The following is a 15,356-nucleotide window of genomic DNA, read 5'->3' as shown; positions in this document are numbered from 1 at the left end:
TTGACCTACACTACCTTGCGATTGCGTGGGAATTTACTCCGTAGCGCGTAGTATGAAAGGGCAGAAATCTACAGAGAGAGGTTGGTTAGGTTGGTGGACAGGTTAAACACAGGACTTTCACCCAGGTGGCCGGGGATTGTGTCCCGCGTGTCACGTTTCCTAAACTCAACCGTCGCTTTTTTCTCGCAATAACACGCCAAGTGCCGTGTATGTTTACGCCCGCTGACATACACGCTCACATAGCTCAAAATATGTACACATAACACGCAATTTGGATTAAGAAAGTGGGCGTGTATGTTTACGCAAAGTCATGATGTCATGTTGGTTGCGTACAGACAGCATCTCATCAAAGGCTGAGAATCTGCTGTTGTTCAACGTATAGTGACTACAACAGAAACACACACACAAACACACGCAAGTACTCAAAAACAAAGCTTTTAGCACACAGTGACATTCACACATGAATATATCCAAACACATCCATGGACACCCACTCATATGATTGTGTCAGAGGGATTTTCCACCGCTGTAGGGCTTGTCTGTTTGTGCAGTGTCTCTGCTCTCTCTCCTGGAACATACTACGCTCACATTGTGTTTGCATTCAGTCTGTTCTGGGCTCATTTTTTTTAGCACACAACTAAATACAACATAACTTCAGTCTGTTATTGAGACCCCAGCCTTCACTATAAAACGTTCCCTTCCACAAAATTTCATTTCTGAAAGTGCCTTATCTATCAAATTCCTCGTCCTCAAGCCCCCGACCAACGGGGTGGTAAAGCGCAGCGAGGCACATTTCTGAGAACAAAAACAATGCAGCAATTAATGGCTACCGAACACAGCGTCAGATGGTTTTAATAATCGTGTATAAATTGCTTTCAGCACAGAACAAACAAAAGACAGAAATACTCTTGCAACATAAAGTATTTCACTCTGTGTCTGCTGCAGATGTTTGTCAACTCATTGAGTGATTTTGTCAGTACAGCATGAGATTAAGAATATCACCAGGAGCTCCTCGTCTACAATTTCTCTAGGAAAAATATCCTCCTTTGCAATGGCCCTTGAATGCAACATCAGGCTGTTCTTTTCTTATTTAACTGCCACATGTGACTGAATGTGTAGAAAAAAGTTTATTCAGAGTAGCCACCGAAGATTGTTGAAAACATTGAATAGAGCGTTAAGCGAGACATAGTCTGGATCAATGGAAGTACATTTCCATGTCCGCTTTTTTTGTGTGTTGCCACACGCTGAAAAGGGACAACATTTTCAAAGAATACTGTAGGTTCAAAGCAAATGACGTGTAACTATGTATCCAGCTAATTTAAATAGCTTATACTGTATTGTGTGAACAGTTAACTTCATTTTATATTGTTTGTGGCGTTTTTCTTATGAGGGGTGCAAATGTTCCACCTGAACAAGTTCCTTCCTGAGAGCATTTTGCAGAGCCACCATCTCTGCATCCGGAGATTAGCATCGCCCAAGACGATTGTGATTGGTTGAAAGAAATGCAAACAACCCAGAGCATTTTTTCCTCCTATCCTATATGGTATAAGTTCGGAGGAAATGTTGAAAAGATTTAAAAGATACATAGATTTGGAGACTTCAAAGAAGTTTTTCCTAAGACTCAGTTCAAATGACAGCTCATCTAGATACGTGACAGCTGCTGCCAGAGGCACAAACTTGTCCAGTTGAGTCAAGTTGAGTATCACAGCTCAAGAAAAGTGAGGATTGGCTTTGTCTCAATTACCATCATCCCTCCCTCTTTCTTTCTCACATTTACATACAGACATACACACAGACCATCTGTTGTCAGGGCAAGTCCAATGCCACGCATCGCTAACCTGAAGCGTGGGACCATGTAGTGGGACATGGAAACAGGAGAGGACAGAAAAAAGGGGAAAGGTGGCAAGAGAGGAGGAGAGGACGGGAGAGAAAAGGGACGAGAAGGCAGGTGGAGAAATGAGGAGGAGGGAAGGAGGAGGGTAATTTAAGGCCACAGGTTTAGTTTACCTGCCCTGGCAGCCAGACGGCAGGAGAGCTGCTGCCTTAGATCACTCTGCCAGATAGCAGAGAAGGACGCGAAAAAAGAGTGTGCGTGCGCTTGCGTGCGTGCGTGTGTGTACAAGAGCACCAGAGAGTTGTCGGGTTAGATTGCCCGGTCCGATAAGTCAGCAGTTCCCATATGGGAGTAGGAAGGTAACCGGTAACACTAGAATAAGTGGTCCTCCTGGAATAAATAAAGGCTTCTCTTCAATGAAAGGGGAAGGGGAATTTGGAAGGCAATTGAAACGTTTATAGAGCTTTGGTGGAAGCTGAGTGAGCCTCTAGTTTTAACGGTTTGGAGCAACAAGCATTAAAATATTTAAACAAAATCAAGTCAACTTGAAAAGACTAATGCCGTCACAGAAGAAGGTTAGTTGCATGCAGACAACAAGGACGGTTATCGCAGCGCGTGTGGAAATATGAATGGGATTAAATAAAGACGCATCTGCTAGACTTTACAAATTTCATCGGGCTGATTGGATAAATAAAAAGAGGCATTACTGGGGTTTGTGACGCTTAGGAAAATGTATCCCTCCACCCGTTTCTCCAAATGCATTTTTTCTTACAAAATGATGTCCCGTCTGGAGCTGTCCCACCCAACATCCTGCTTTGATAATCACACGCTTTGGTCCATATGGGAGCTGAAATCCCATGCCACCATCTTCTTCACAGCAGCCAGTTCATGTCCTTTTTGGGAAATTATGCTGCCATATAGTATTGTGGATAAGGAGAACAGAAAAAGTACTTTGCATGTCTATAACGTGGGACAGGTGGGTCGGAGAACGACAAATAGTACAATGCAGATGTGAAATAATGCTCTTCCCAAACACTTTTCTTTAATTATCCATAATATGCTGCTAAGAAACTCCCACCGGTTACTGTGTCACAAGCCAAGGCTTTAAGAGTTTGTTGTAGCAACTAACGTAATAATAACATTTCATGAAACTTGCTTTAGGACACTTTACACAGGTACAGGGGGACAAAGGACAAGAAAATAATAGGCCAACACAGACACGGAATAAAAGGATTTAAACGGCCGCGCCAAATGGAATCGGGATGTAGTTTAATGTAGGTTACTGACGTACAACCTCACTGCGAATGTACAATAGACATACCTAAGGGCCAATTCGGGGTGGGTTATGAATTAAATTTAAGGATTAAGTTTTATCGTATTAATCGGTCGCCTGATTCCACTTAATGTTTACAGCTGCTTTAATTTTGAAAGAAATTGTCATTTGAAGATGATGGGTGGAGGGATGGGATGGGGCTATCTTTGGTCAGAAATATAACCACCATCCTGTAAGGTTTGCTTACTTTCTTTCAGTAGCACTGTGTCTGGTGTCAGAGAACACACATCCACACACATGTCAAAAGACTAAATTAACTGCATGTTAGGATCCCAGAAGAAAGATTTGTGCTACATTTGCTGACACATTTACTGTGTGGATATCGGAGGACTTCTGCTGTTATACCGGGCTTTAGTTTCTCTCAACACATTAACCTGATACGTGGAAACAAAGTCATATTTCACTGAGTGGCTGCTTCACATCTTTAACAGTCAGAGTCGAGGCTGATAACAGAAAGCAAACACCCTCATTTGTCTCATGTTTTGACGTTCAGTGGTTATATTTTGAAGTGAAGGGCCATGGCATGACTTGTACTTTTCTCTCACGAGTGTAGGAAAAGTTTACTCTCCAGGGCCAAAACTGACAAAGTGCAGCCTGGGAAAATGCAGCAAATCAAAATATTACTACTGTTGATTTGTGCATGACATATTGTGGATGAATCCAATACAAAAAGACGTTGTAAATGTTTCAATTTAGACTTACTAGAGTAAATGGTTTTTTTTATCATGTTGTGTTGTCCCACCGTTCGTCCCATTCTTATTCTTACGCAATATCTCAGGGACGTCTTGAGGGAATTTCTTTCAAATTTGGCACAAACATCCACCTGGTCTCACAGATCAGATGATTTTATGGCCATTATTTAACACCATAACTCAGGAAGAGAGGGGGAAACATTTGATCAAATACAAATTGGTGACAATAATCTTGGATGGCCGCCTTGAAACTGGTGTGGTTGTATAGATTTTCCATTCTGCTTGGTTGAAGATGAGTGTGAAGCATTCCGTGTTTTAGAATTTCAAAGCTTTTTTGCAGCAACATCCATGTTTAAAGCCCTGTCTGCTGTCATTGCTAACTTTGTTTTCTATCAGAATCATCTTAAGTGGCCAAGCATGTGAACACAAACAAGGAGTTTTGTCACTGAACTTACATAGTAGTAGACATACAGCAGAACTAATATTAAAATAGATACAGTGTTTATTTTTAAAGTGATCTCCATTTGCACTGCATTTTGCTGTCAGAATTTCGAAAAACTCGCCCCCTAACTTTGGATTTCCAAGCTCGAAACTCGGACAACCTTAGAGTACCCCAAGCTTGAGATTTAACAAAAAAAGTGATGTAACCATTCAGAAGGTGTTAAATTAAGGTAAATTAAGCTAATAAAAAAACCTGCATAGTTCCCCTTTAATAAGTGTTTTGTCACAGCACTACCACCATTGCATGGAAAGGGAACTTTTGTTTTGTTGTGCATGATCAAAAATAATCCCTGGCTCTGCTTTTTTTTCACAAATCACACCCTGCCGAAGGGATCCACAGACTGTGAATATGAATCTCAAAGTCTCACTGTTGACAGGGAAATACAGTGATACAGATTGAATTAGGGAAACGTATGCATTGCAGTTTGCATTCTGGTGTTTTTGGTTTTGTTCAGTTTTAAATGTTATTGTGAGAATTGGGAAATTGAGTAGTGCTGTCAGTTACATGCGTTATTACCGCAAACCCATTTTAATTCTGTCAATTTTTTTTAATTTCGAGATTAACGTTCTTTTTTACAATTTTATGATTGAAACCAAACTGTTTTATAACCCAGCAATCTCACACACACATACACGCACGCACACACACACACACACACACACACACACACACACACACACACACACACACACACACACACACACACACCCCTGCTCTAAAAAGAAAAAAAGTGGCTCGTAAAACATGCAGAAAACAGATTGGTTGCTGGACAGAAGCTAAATGGCTTTGCATGCATATTCCTCCACGTGGTAATATAGTTTTGGGTTAAGGAGTAACAGTTTGTTAGAATTTTGGTCACCTTTAATTACATTTTAATTGTTGTTGCAAAATAATGTCGCTGTAGGGTGGAAATATTGTATGTCCAAAATTGATGTTCTTCAGGAATAAAAGAAAGTTATTCTGAAAATAGTGTATAGATTGAGTTGGGTCTATGTCCATGGTGTTCCACTTCCGGTTTTGCTCTTTTTCAGACAAAATTCTGCCAGATTTCACTCATTTAGGCTGGATATTCTTGAGCTCTCTTTGTGTTGGCATTCTAAACTCTAGAATAGACTATCTGTCTAATCTGAGTTTTCTGTTGCACGACTAAAACTACTTTTGAACGTACACAGGGAAGTTCCTTCCAGAGGGTACTTTGCAGAGGCTTCATTGCTCAATCCAGCGCTTAGCGCCACCCAAGACAATTTTGATTGGTTTAACCCTCATGTTGTCCTTGGGTCAAATTTGACCCATTTTCAGTTATATCATCACAAAAAATTGGCCCTCAAAATAAGATGAAAACGCCAACATTAGAAATATCAAATAACTTTGGAATTCTTTTTTTTTAACAAGCAACCACAACATTGAAAAAGTGACAAAAATGTCAGAAATAGCAATTTTTTTCATGGTTGACAGGAAGACAACACAAGAGTTACAGAAATATCAATAGACCAAAGCATGTTTTTCTCCCATCCCAAAAGGCTGTGTGGACTAGCCAGACCCTCCTCCGCAGCTCTGTGGAGGAAAGGTCTGGCAGTGTGAGACTCCATTGAGCTATTTACCTCTTACAAAGTCAGATGAAATCGCCGCGTCACTGTTTCAATATTTGTAAAACCCACAGACAGACATGTAAAGGGTTACCAACAGCATTGATTTATGAAAAAAAATTAAATGACGAAATATGGAGATACAAGGTCTCTGCCTGACAGTGACAAAATAATTAACAAAACATTATTCAACAGAATCATAAAGTATTCTTATAATAAAATTGAATCTATATATAAAAAAGCAAAAATCACACAATTATTTACAGATGCTTTCATTGTCATTTGTACTGATATTGTTCCTTGTTTATTAGTCTGATCTTTATAGTTAGTCGAGTTGAACACAACATCGATGGGAGCAGAGAGTTCGCCTAAACTTAAGGAAGCACAGACCTTTAAAACCATCGTGCATTAACTGCATTTATGTTTGCTATCACCATAACTGCACAGCAGCATGCTTTCCTACCATGACAGTATGTCTCATTAAGGCAACAGGTCATAAAGTGCATGCTGAGAACAGGGGAAACATACAATGGAGAGGAAAAGGGTGTTGCCTGTGAAGAATTACGTGGGAATTGAGATTGACAAAACAGTAGGCAATCAACAGTAGAGGTAAATTCATACAGGAAGGGTGTAATGTGTGAGGACAAAGTATGTTGTGTAGCCTCTTCCCTAGGAAAGCAGGGAGGGATTTATTCATTTATTCAGTTATTTGCGTCCTCAACCACCAACCTAATGGGTTTCTTTTACTCTTCACACTAAGCTGTGACGTGCAGGACAGCACTCCTTACCTACTCTGGAAATCCAGACCCAAATCCAAAAGATTAAGTGTCCGGAATTGAGAAATCACAATAGCCCATCTCAAGGGGCAGCACCAAGCGTGCATTTGAAAATCTCACTGCACTCAATTGGATAACACTACGACCAATCACAACAACACACAGGAAGACGTATACAGAACATCATACGCTTAGCTACCCGCAGAGCTAACTGGTAGATTAAACTGGTCGTCATCTGTTTAGCTCGCCTCTGGCCCGCCTATATTAGATACACCAATGTGATTGGTGAAGCTTGCCTCCGACCCGCCTACATCAGATACACAGATGTGATTGGTGCAGCTCGACTGCAAGGGTATGGTTGATGAGCAGCATTACTGGATGCCAAAGTAACTCAAATTATGCGAGAACCCTGGATTTCCAGTGTAGTCCTGTCTGCTGGGTTGCTTATTGCCGCAACCTCTGACCCCAAAACTAATAACCTGAAATGGTTCTATTTTTATGGGAATCACAAGGCGAAATATTGTAAGCAGGGTGCAATTTCCAGGGGGTATGCATTGGAATTCGCCTTTTTTTGTTCTACATATCTGTGATGGCCACAGCCATGGCCACACAACCAGCGTAAGAGCAGTAACCTCATGCACTTATATTTTCCCTTAGGTTTAGTTGATATGATTTTGTGTATACATCTTCATTGTTGCAACCATTTATTCAGTTACAAATAACTTACAGAACACTTGTTTCATTTTACATGTATCACACTTGCTTAACTGCTTGGTCCCTCACAATATCCTTGCCTCTGCTGAATTATTTTTATCCATGGTGGGGAAAAAATGTATCCCTCCCTCAAAGGGATCAGTGCTACTTTACCAATAGACCATATATTAGCCCCTACAGAGCTCCGGTACACAGGCTACCAGCAGCTTTATTTGTATTTATTTATCTTAGCTGAATTTAGCCAGAAAAAGAGATCATCATGCAGTGATGATGACGGTTAAGTTTAGGCACTTAAATGACTATTTAAGTTTAGAAAAAAGATAGTTTGGATTAAAACACTCAAAATGAAATCCACTCTCCGGCTAGAAAGAGATGTTTCTTATGTTGATACCACGTTGTTGTATTTTATTTTGAGATTGTTTTCCATTGGCTATTGAAGTTCATAAATAAGTGTTTTGGCATGGCTGGCCGTGTGGCTCGATATCAATGGTATTGAAATGGGGATTTCATTCTTGTGCTTCTTGCAGTCCCTTAACGTCCCTTAAAAGGACTACAGGTCTCGCACAGTTACAGCAAAACAGCTTTGCACGAACTACACTTGTACATGAAGCACCTGTCAGTTTTGTCCCATTGGCATGCATGTCACCTCAGGGTGAGTGATGCTGGCCATCTGTGGTCTGTTGCCGGGTGTGGCTGGGTGGGACGTCACCCTGAGGGGAGCGTGACAGTGTGATTGGCCTGCCATTGTGTTCAAAAAGCCCTTTAATAACGTTACTCATGTAACATTTATCAGTTAAGCGTAGTGAGGCTTCTTCGGGAAAACGTGATAGCAACAGAAAGATAAGTCTAGACTAAAACTCCGTTAAATAAATCAAAATAAATTAATTCTCTTATGTGTCAATAAGCTTCAACGCCTGTCTGTGGATGTTTCCACTGCCAGTGTTGACTGACATCTAAGACGGGGCTTCTCAGAGTCCCGACCAAGGTCCGCTTCGGTCCAGAACGGCAAATCTATCCACTGCAGATCCACTGTCGCTGAGTCTGGGGCTTAGCGCCTAACACGATTGTGATTGATTTACCCTTGTGTTGTTTTCCCGTCAAAATTGAAAATCAACACTTTTTGATACGTTTTTTGTCTATGTTTTTAACTCTTTTTTTTACATTTTTGTTAAATGTTCTGTCAAAAACTTAGCAAGAGGTAACATCAAGGGGACATTTTGATAAGGTTGCTACAGTGAATGTAAAGCTAAAAGCAGCAACAACTGTGCAGTTTCCAGATAACAGAGTAAAGTGATACAGCACAGAAAGAGAGAGGCTTCTACCGTGAATGCCGGCATACAGGAGAAAGGAAGAGAGAAATGAACAGGCATTCATTGTCAACTTGACTTTTTCAAGGCTGGTGGGTCAGAGAGTGCAGGACGTTTCCTCTCAGGGTATACAAGGGGTCACAGTGTTTTTATATATTTTTATTTTATTAGTTTATTTGTCAGGGACCATGCACAGTTCAAGCCCTGTGTCAGTTAGCTATAAAGCTAATTTCTATCTGTTATAAATGTTATATCTGGTCCCTGGGCAAGGGAGTTAAAAGGACAATATACACAATACTTTCGAAACAGATAGAAACTTAACAATAAATAAGCTATAACAAGCATTTAATAACATACAAACCCTAATACAAAAATATATAAATTACATGTTACAGACAAATCAATGGTCACATAGGTGATTTGCCTTCAGGCAAGTCTTTAAGGATATTTAAGGACGCAATCTCTAATGTGAAGTGGAATTAAGTTCAAAAGCTGATTGACCAAATGTAGTCTTGTAATTGTAATTGAGTGTAACAGTCACCTCTTCCAGAACCCCTGGAGACCCTTACATTATCTCTGCAAAATGACACACTTCAAGCAAAGTGTGTCATTTTGTGATTGGGGATGGTGAAAGATCCCGGGTCAACGCCGGATTCATCTTTGTTACAAAATGAGCATAACTGCAGTGTTTCTGTGCTGGACTTCCAAGAAATCATTATTAAAACTGTGTGGTTGGGGGGTAATGTTCCATGTGATTTGTGTGAGGGGTCCATGTAAGGGAAGCCCATTGCTCTACAATATTAAAATAATTCAATAAATGTAATTTAATAGGATTAAATTAATTTAATTTTTGATTTGGACGCGCTTCTAAATGGGTTCTTTCTTGACCCATGCTACACCATTCTACCGGAATTTCATGAAAATCTAGCCAATAGCCACAATAGGCCTACAGTTTGCCCACAGTATGACCAATGTACCCACAGTGTGACCACAGTGTGCCCAATGTTTTGAAATGTTATTATTTTGAGCTATGTTAAGTTACTGGTATTGTGGTTTTCAAATTGTATTTTGTATTGTTAGTATATTGTTCCAGCTAACCTCAGTTGTCCAATTGTCTAAATGTTTGAGTACTTGCCATGGAAGACCAGCAAACAGACTGATTGTTTTTTTGTGTGTGCCCACAGTATGCCCAATGTGCCCGCCGTATACTCTTAATATAAAATTGGGCTTCCTAATCCGACAGATTTTACCCTCTCCAATGTTGGACAAGGAGAGGACCTAGGACATCAAGATTATGGAGTCCAGGTCCACAACCAAAATCTGTAAAAACAGACCACTTAGTCTATTCTGTATGCATGCGTAATGGTAAGATGATAACATTTGCTTTTTAAATGCTCTATAGTGTTATTTACATATTAATTAAATGCCCACATTATATTCAGTGTGTCCACAGTATGTCCACAGTATGCCTAATGGTGTGCCTGCAGTATGCCCAATGTTCCCACAGTATACCCACAGTATACCCAATATGCTTACAGTGTGCCCACAGTATGCCGACGGTATACCCACGGTATACCCAATATGCTTACAGTATACCCACAGTATACCCAATATGCTTACAATGTGCCCACAGTATACCCAATATGCTTACAGTGTGCCCACAGTATACCCAATATGCTTACAGTGTTCCCACAGTATACCCAATATGCTTACAATGTGCCCACAGTATACCCAATATGCTTACAGTGTGCCCACAGTATACCTAATATGCTTACAGTGTGCCCACAGTATACCCAATATGCTTACAATGTGCCCACAGTATACCCAATATGCTTACAGTGTGCCCACAGTATACCCACAGTATACCCAGTGTGCTTTTGATAACCCTACTTTTTTTGGGTGCACTTTCAGCCTTGATTTTGATTGGACAGTAGAAGACATGAAAGGGGAAAGAGAGAGGGGAATGACATGCAGCAAAAGGCTGCAGGTTGGAGTTAAACCTTAGTCCGGTGCATCGAGGAGTAAACCTCCTATATATGGGCACCCGCTTTACCAACAGAGCTATCTGGGCACCCAGAACCCTACTTTTCACCACATCAATAGAGGAGGTAGGCCATTCTGATAGATACTTCCAATGACCTACGCGCCTTTTGGCCACATTCACAAGGAGGTGGGCCATTCTCATAATTTCTCACCTGTCAGAATGAGCTACCCTACTTTTAACCGTATTAATGGTAGACATAGGCCATTCTCATGAATATTTCCCTGCTGACAGAATGAGCTACCCTACTTTAAACCACATTTTCAGAGAAGGTAGGTCATTCTGATAGATACAGTATTTCCCATCCAACAGAATGAACTATTTTACTTTTGACCACATTTACAGGGGAGGTGGGCCGTTCTGATAGGTATTTCCCACATGTCAGTAGCTACCCTATTTTCAACCAAATTTTAGAGAAGGTAGGATATTCTGATAGATACAGTATTTCCCATCTGACAGAATGAATCCACATTATACCCAATGTACCCACAATGGTGTTTTTTTGTAGTTGTGTTTTCAGTGAAAGTTATTTCAAAGGGAGCCTATTTTTTGTACAACCACATTCTGATCTGTTGGCCACTAAGCGTCTTCACAGGAGCCGTTTCTCTTTCATTTTTCCCAACAAGGTTTTATCCTGTTGATCCGGGAACATCAGACTTCAAACTTCAGACTTTTGAAAGCTCTCTTATGGCATTATCATAGTAGTTAATTATTGTCTGCTGTGTAGTCCATAATGTGTTGTAGCTCTGTATTGTGTGAATTTACCCAAAAGTTTTGGTCTTGCTTACCGTTGTTTACCGGTGTTGGGTGCCGCCGCACACCCAATGCAGTGTTGCAAATGTGTTTTGTGTGTATTTGTGAGTGACATTGCATGTCCCACAGTATGCCTAATTTGCCCACTCTATGCCCAATGTGCCTACACTATATCACCGGCATGCCCAATGTGACCACTGTATGCCCACAATGTGCTGGACTAAGACTTGAGTCGCTATTTTCTGGACTTGGGCCTCGACACACTGATGACTTGGACTTGAACTGGGTTTTTATGAAAATTGACTAGAGCATTTATAAAATAAGACTCAGAAGTTGGATGAAGTAGTAGTAAAATAGTAGTAGTAGTAGTATAAGTAGTAGTAATATTAGTAGTATGCAGTAGTGTAGCCAAAACCGCAGTCACAGTATTTGTTTTATTGTTCATCCCTCACGACCTGGTGGTTGTGTTGAAAGAGAGAGAACAAACACCACCGTACCTTGTATGTGCCGTGTGTGTGTGTGTCTGTGTGTGTGTGTGTGTGTGTGTGTGTGTGTGTGTGTGTGTGTGTGTGTGTGTGTGTGTGTGTGTGTGTAATAGTGGGGCCAGGAATTCCTTCAACATAATACACGTGGTGACTAAGTCGACAAGCATCTTTACTATGCTTTCATCCAACCCAAATGTTTTCACTGTGTGTTGTTGCTGCAGTGTCTTGGCTATAGATTATCTGTAGTGCTTTTTACAAGCACTGTAAAAGAGTTTATTTTCTTTGCACTGTTTTTTTTTTTTTACCCTCCAGTATCTCTGGCTGTGGTCGCCTTTGAAGGCCCAAGAAACTCTCACTCATTTTTTTCTTCTTTGCTACTGAAAGGAGCTGGCTGGAACTTCATATTTAGCGCTGTCATCCCATGCGCCGTTGCCTCAATAGAGCATTTTCATGTCACATTGTCAGATATCTTTTCAAGCATTATTTACTCAGTAAGCTTTTTCCAGCACCGCCCTGCCTCTCTCACAGTTACCTTACAGTCTAACCTGGGCGTGAGCCGCATGTAAGCGCCACTTAGCTGTCTTATGTAAAACCTCCATAACTGTCCATACTGGGTCCATTTGAGTTGTGCATTGACAAGAGCCATTTTAAGAGCAAAACAACATCAGGACAACTTTTTTTATTATATGATTATGTTATTGTTGACATGCCGACATGCGTTCACATACTATATAGAATTCAAAACTATAACTTGTCACATCATATTAAGTGAGCCAAAATGTATTTATTCACCAGGAACATCATTTATTTTTCAGATAAGCATAGAAATTATCCCACCGCAACTTTGCATCCTAGCATCTAAGCTAACAAGCTACAGGTATACTGGTGTAGCATGCAAGCAGCGTGGCTCTCAAGATTGGACACCTAATAACACGCGTTACTGAGTGAAAAAAAATTAAGAAAAAAGTTCTCCAACAAAGTATCTACAATCAAATCAAAAATGTAATTGTCTTTGTGCCATTTTCAAATGAAAAAGACTGTGATTTAGTTAAATAAGAAAAAAAAGTATAGGGATATTATATAAATATAAATGTATAATAGTATAAATAAGTATTGCCCCCCACTGTTAAAAAGACACTATAAATAACTTTTACTCAGAGTAAATTTGAAATGAACTCCTTTTTACTGTCAGTTGAATAGCTTTTTATACCCGTCATTATACTTGTGCTACTAGTAAATGTTTATCTAAGTAATAGTAGTTTACTTGAGTAGAATATTTTTGTACTGTGTTCACCTCTGCTTGTTAGGAACCAGGTTTGGCTAGTGGAACAGATGCTATCCAAGAATGTGTTCAGCTATACAAAGACTGGGTTGTCCACAGCAAGTTGACCAGGTTTGAGAATAGTTAGCTCCTATATATACAGATTTTACACAATATTCCCTTGATTTTCTGTAATTGTTGTGCAGCAGTGATCAAGGCCACTGTCTATACATCAATGTAACCAAGACAAGGTCCTGTCTATTTGCTGATTTGGGACAACAAAGTAAATCCAATGTGGTTGCTACCAGGATGTGACATCAACATATCTATGACTTAAAACCTTAACAACAGGTAAATCCTGATAATTAAAAATGACCAATAGATCAGTGGGAAGATTTAATTATTTGATACACATCTGTTAGGTAAAGAGAGCAGAGCTAGAGGTGATGGAAGGGATGCTGAGATAGAGAAGTGGAGTCAAGAGGGTGACCTGAGAGAGAGAGAGTGATCAACCTTGAGCCCGCCCACACACACACACACACACACACTGGTCCTTATCAGTGATTAATGGAGGGAGTGCATTAAGTCGTGTCATCCCCCCCCATTTTAATCAAGGAAAGTCACAGCTGACATTCTCTCTGCCCACACAGGAGCTTCCTCCAGAAACACCCCCGATACGTGCTGTTAGTGTGTGTATGTGTTGCTGGCTGAGAGAGTGACTTTCTCTATGCACTTATAACTCCTTGGATTTTATATTGCCCAAAATAAGTCATAATTTGGACAACTGGACAACAGCCAACTGGATTTGTATAGAAGGGACTCTCGACAAATTACAAGTTTATGGAAATCGACGTCCATTGAACATGTCGGTTCAGGTGTCTCATTTAATACAATTTATACAATTACAATAACTATTTACAAATACAATTTATAACTGTTTACTGTTCAATTTTATGTAGGAGTCTGTAAAAACTCATGCATAATATCAAATATTTATGTATTTATAGTGTAAAGATGGTAGGGACTTAAAAAGTTATCATTTTGGAGATGCAAGGTATACCTCATAACCAAATGCTTCTGGCTTAAAGTGGCAACAATCAATATTTTAATACACCAGTACTTTTATGTTGAAAGCGACACTCGTAAAGAATACAAGAGATTGTTCTCAGGAGTTGGTAGAGGCCTAAACCGGAGCTAATAGAAGAGTGCGTAGTTGATTTGCATTTGCCAGGTGGCTAAAAACAACTCCAAATGACTCACACAATTTCTCTGTAACTGCTGAATGTCTAAATAAGCACCTGTATGCTATCAAGTTCCACATATCATCTAACGACAGGCAGAGAAAGTTAGCAATGAGCCTGTCAATATCGACATATTAATAACATTGACATTTGCCGTGAAACTACAATCATGACTCCAAATGACTGCTAATGTTGCCCCTTATATGCTGTTGTGTTAATATTCGTAGCTTCCTTTATTGTGGGCAACATCCTGTAGGTCTACTTTATTTTTTTATTTTTTTATTTTTTACTTTTTTTTTTTTATATTTCCGTACCTTATTTAAAATCTAATAACAAATACAAATCTATTTTCCTTTTTTTTTTTTTTGCTTGACAAGATCACGTTTAAATCCTGACGGCGCCTCTGACTTATTTTTTTCAGTTAGTTTTTTAAGACTAAAGTCCTACATTTGTTGTGTAATTTGATGAGGAGAGGGAACTTCAATCCGCTGTTAGCCACAGAGCAGCACTAAAGGGGTCGCTAAGTGTCTTTGAGCAGTAAAGGCCCCTAAGCCTCGGTCCCTAAGATAAGGAAAGGTATGTCTTATTCTCTTTACCTTGACAGATTTCCCAACATGATGTCAATGCACTGCCCCTAAGTTTAGTTTACTTGTAGTGCCCACATACAGGCAAAATGTCCAAACTCTGACAGCCTTAAAATACTCTTTCCCTTTTCCACCCATTAACCCTCCTCCTCCCCAGTAAAACTCCAGTTCACCAGTTATCTTTCAGACCGGTCTCAAACTGTCAGCTATAATGGGACAGCTTCCCCCCCCCCCTTTCCCTTCAGTG

General features: G+C 40.0%; 1 long non-coding RNA gene across 1 annotated transcript in view; it reads left to right on the top strand.

Moving 5' to 3' along the window:
• Positions 1–3,095: 3,095 nt before the first annotated feature.
• Positions 3,096–15,356, top strand: part of LOC117938662 — a 12,679-nt gene continuing 418 nt past the window's right edge. The window contains exons 1-2 of the long non-coding RNA XR_004655460.1: positions 3,096–3,112; positions 11,932–11,942. This is a non-coding gene — a long non-coding RNA (uncharacterized LOC117938662). The remainder of the gene's footprint in view (positions 3,113–11,931; positions 11,943–15,356) is intronic.

Source organism: Etheostoma cragini, chromosome 23 (genome assembly GCF_013103735.1).
Source record: "Etheostoma cragini isolate CJK2018 chromosome 23, CSU_Ecrag_1.0, whole genome shotgun sequence".
Lineage (NCBI taxonomy): Eukaryota > Metazoa > Chordata > Actinopteri > Perciformes > Percidae > Etheostoma > Etheostoma cragini.
The sequence above is the reverse complement of the archived record's forward strand: the minus strand, read 5'-3'. Positions and strand labels throughout refer to the sequence as shown.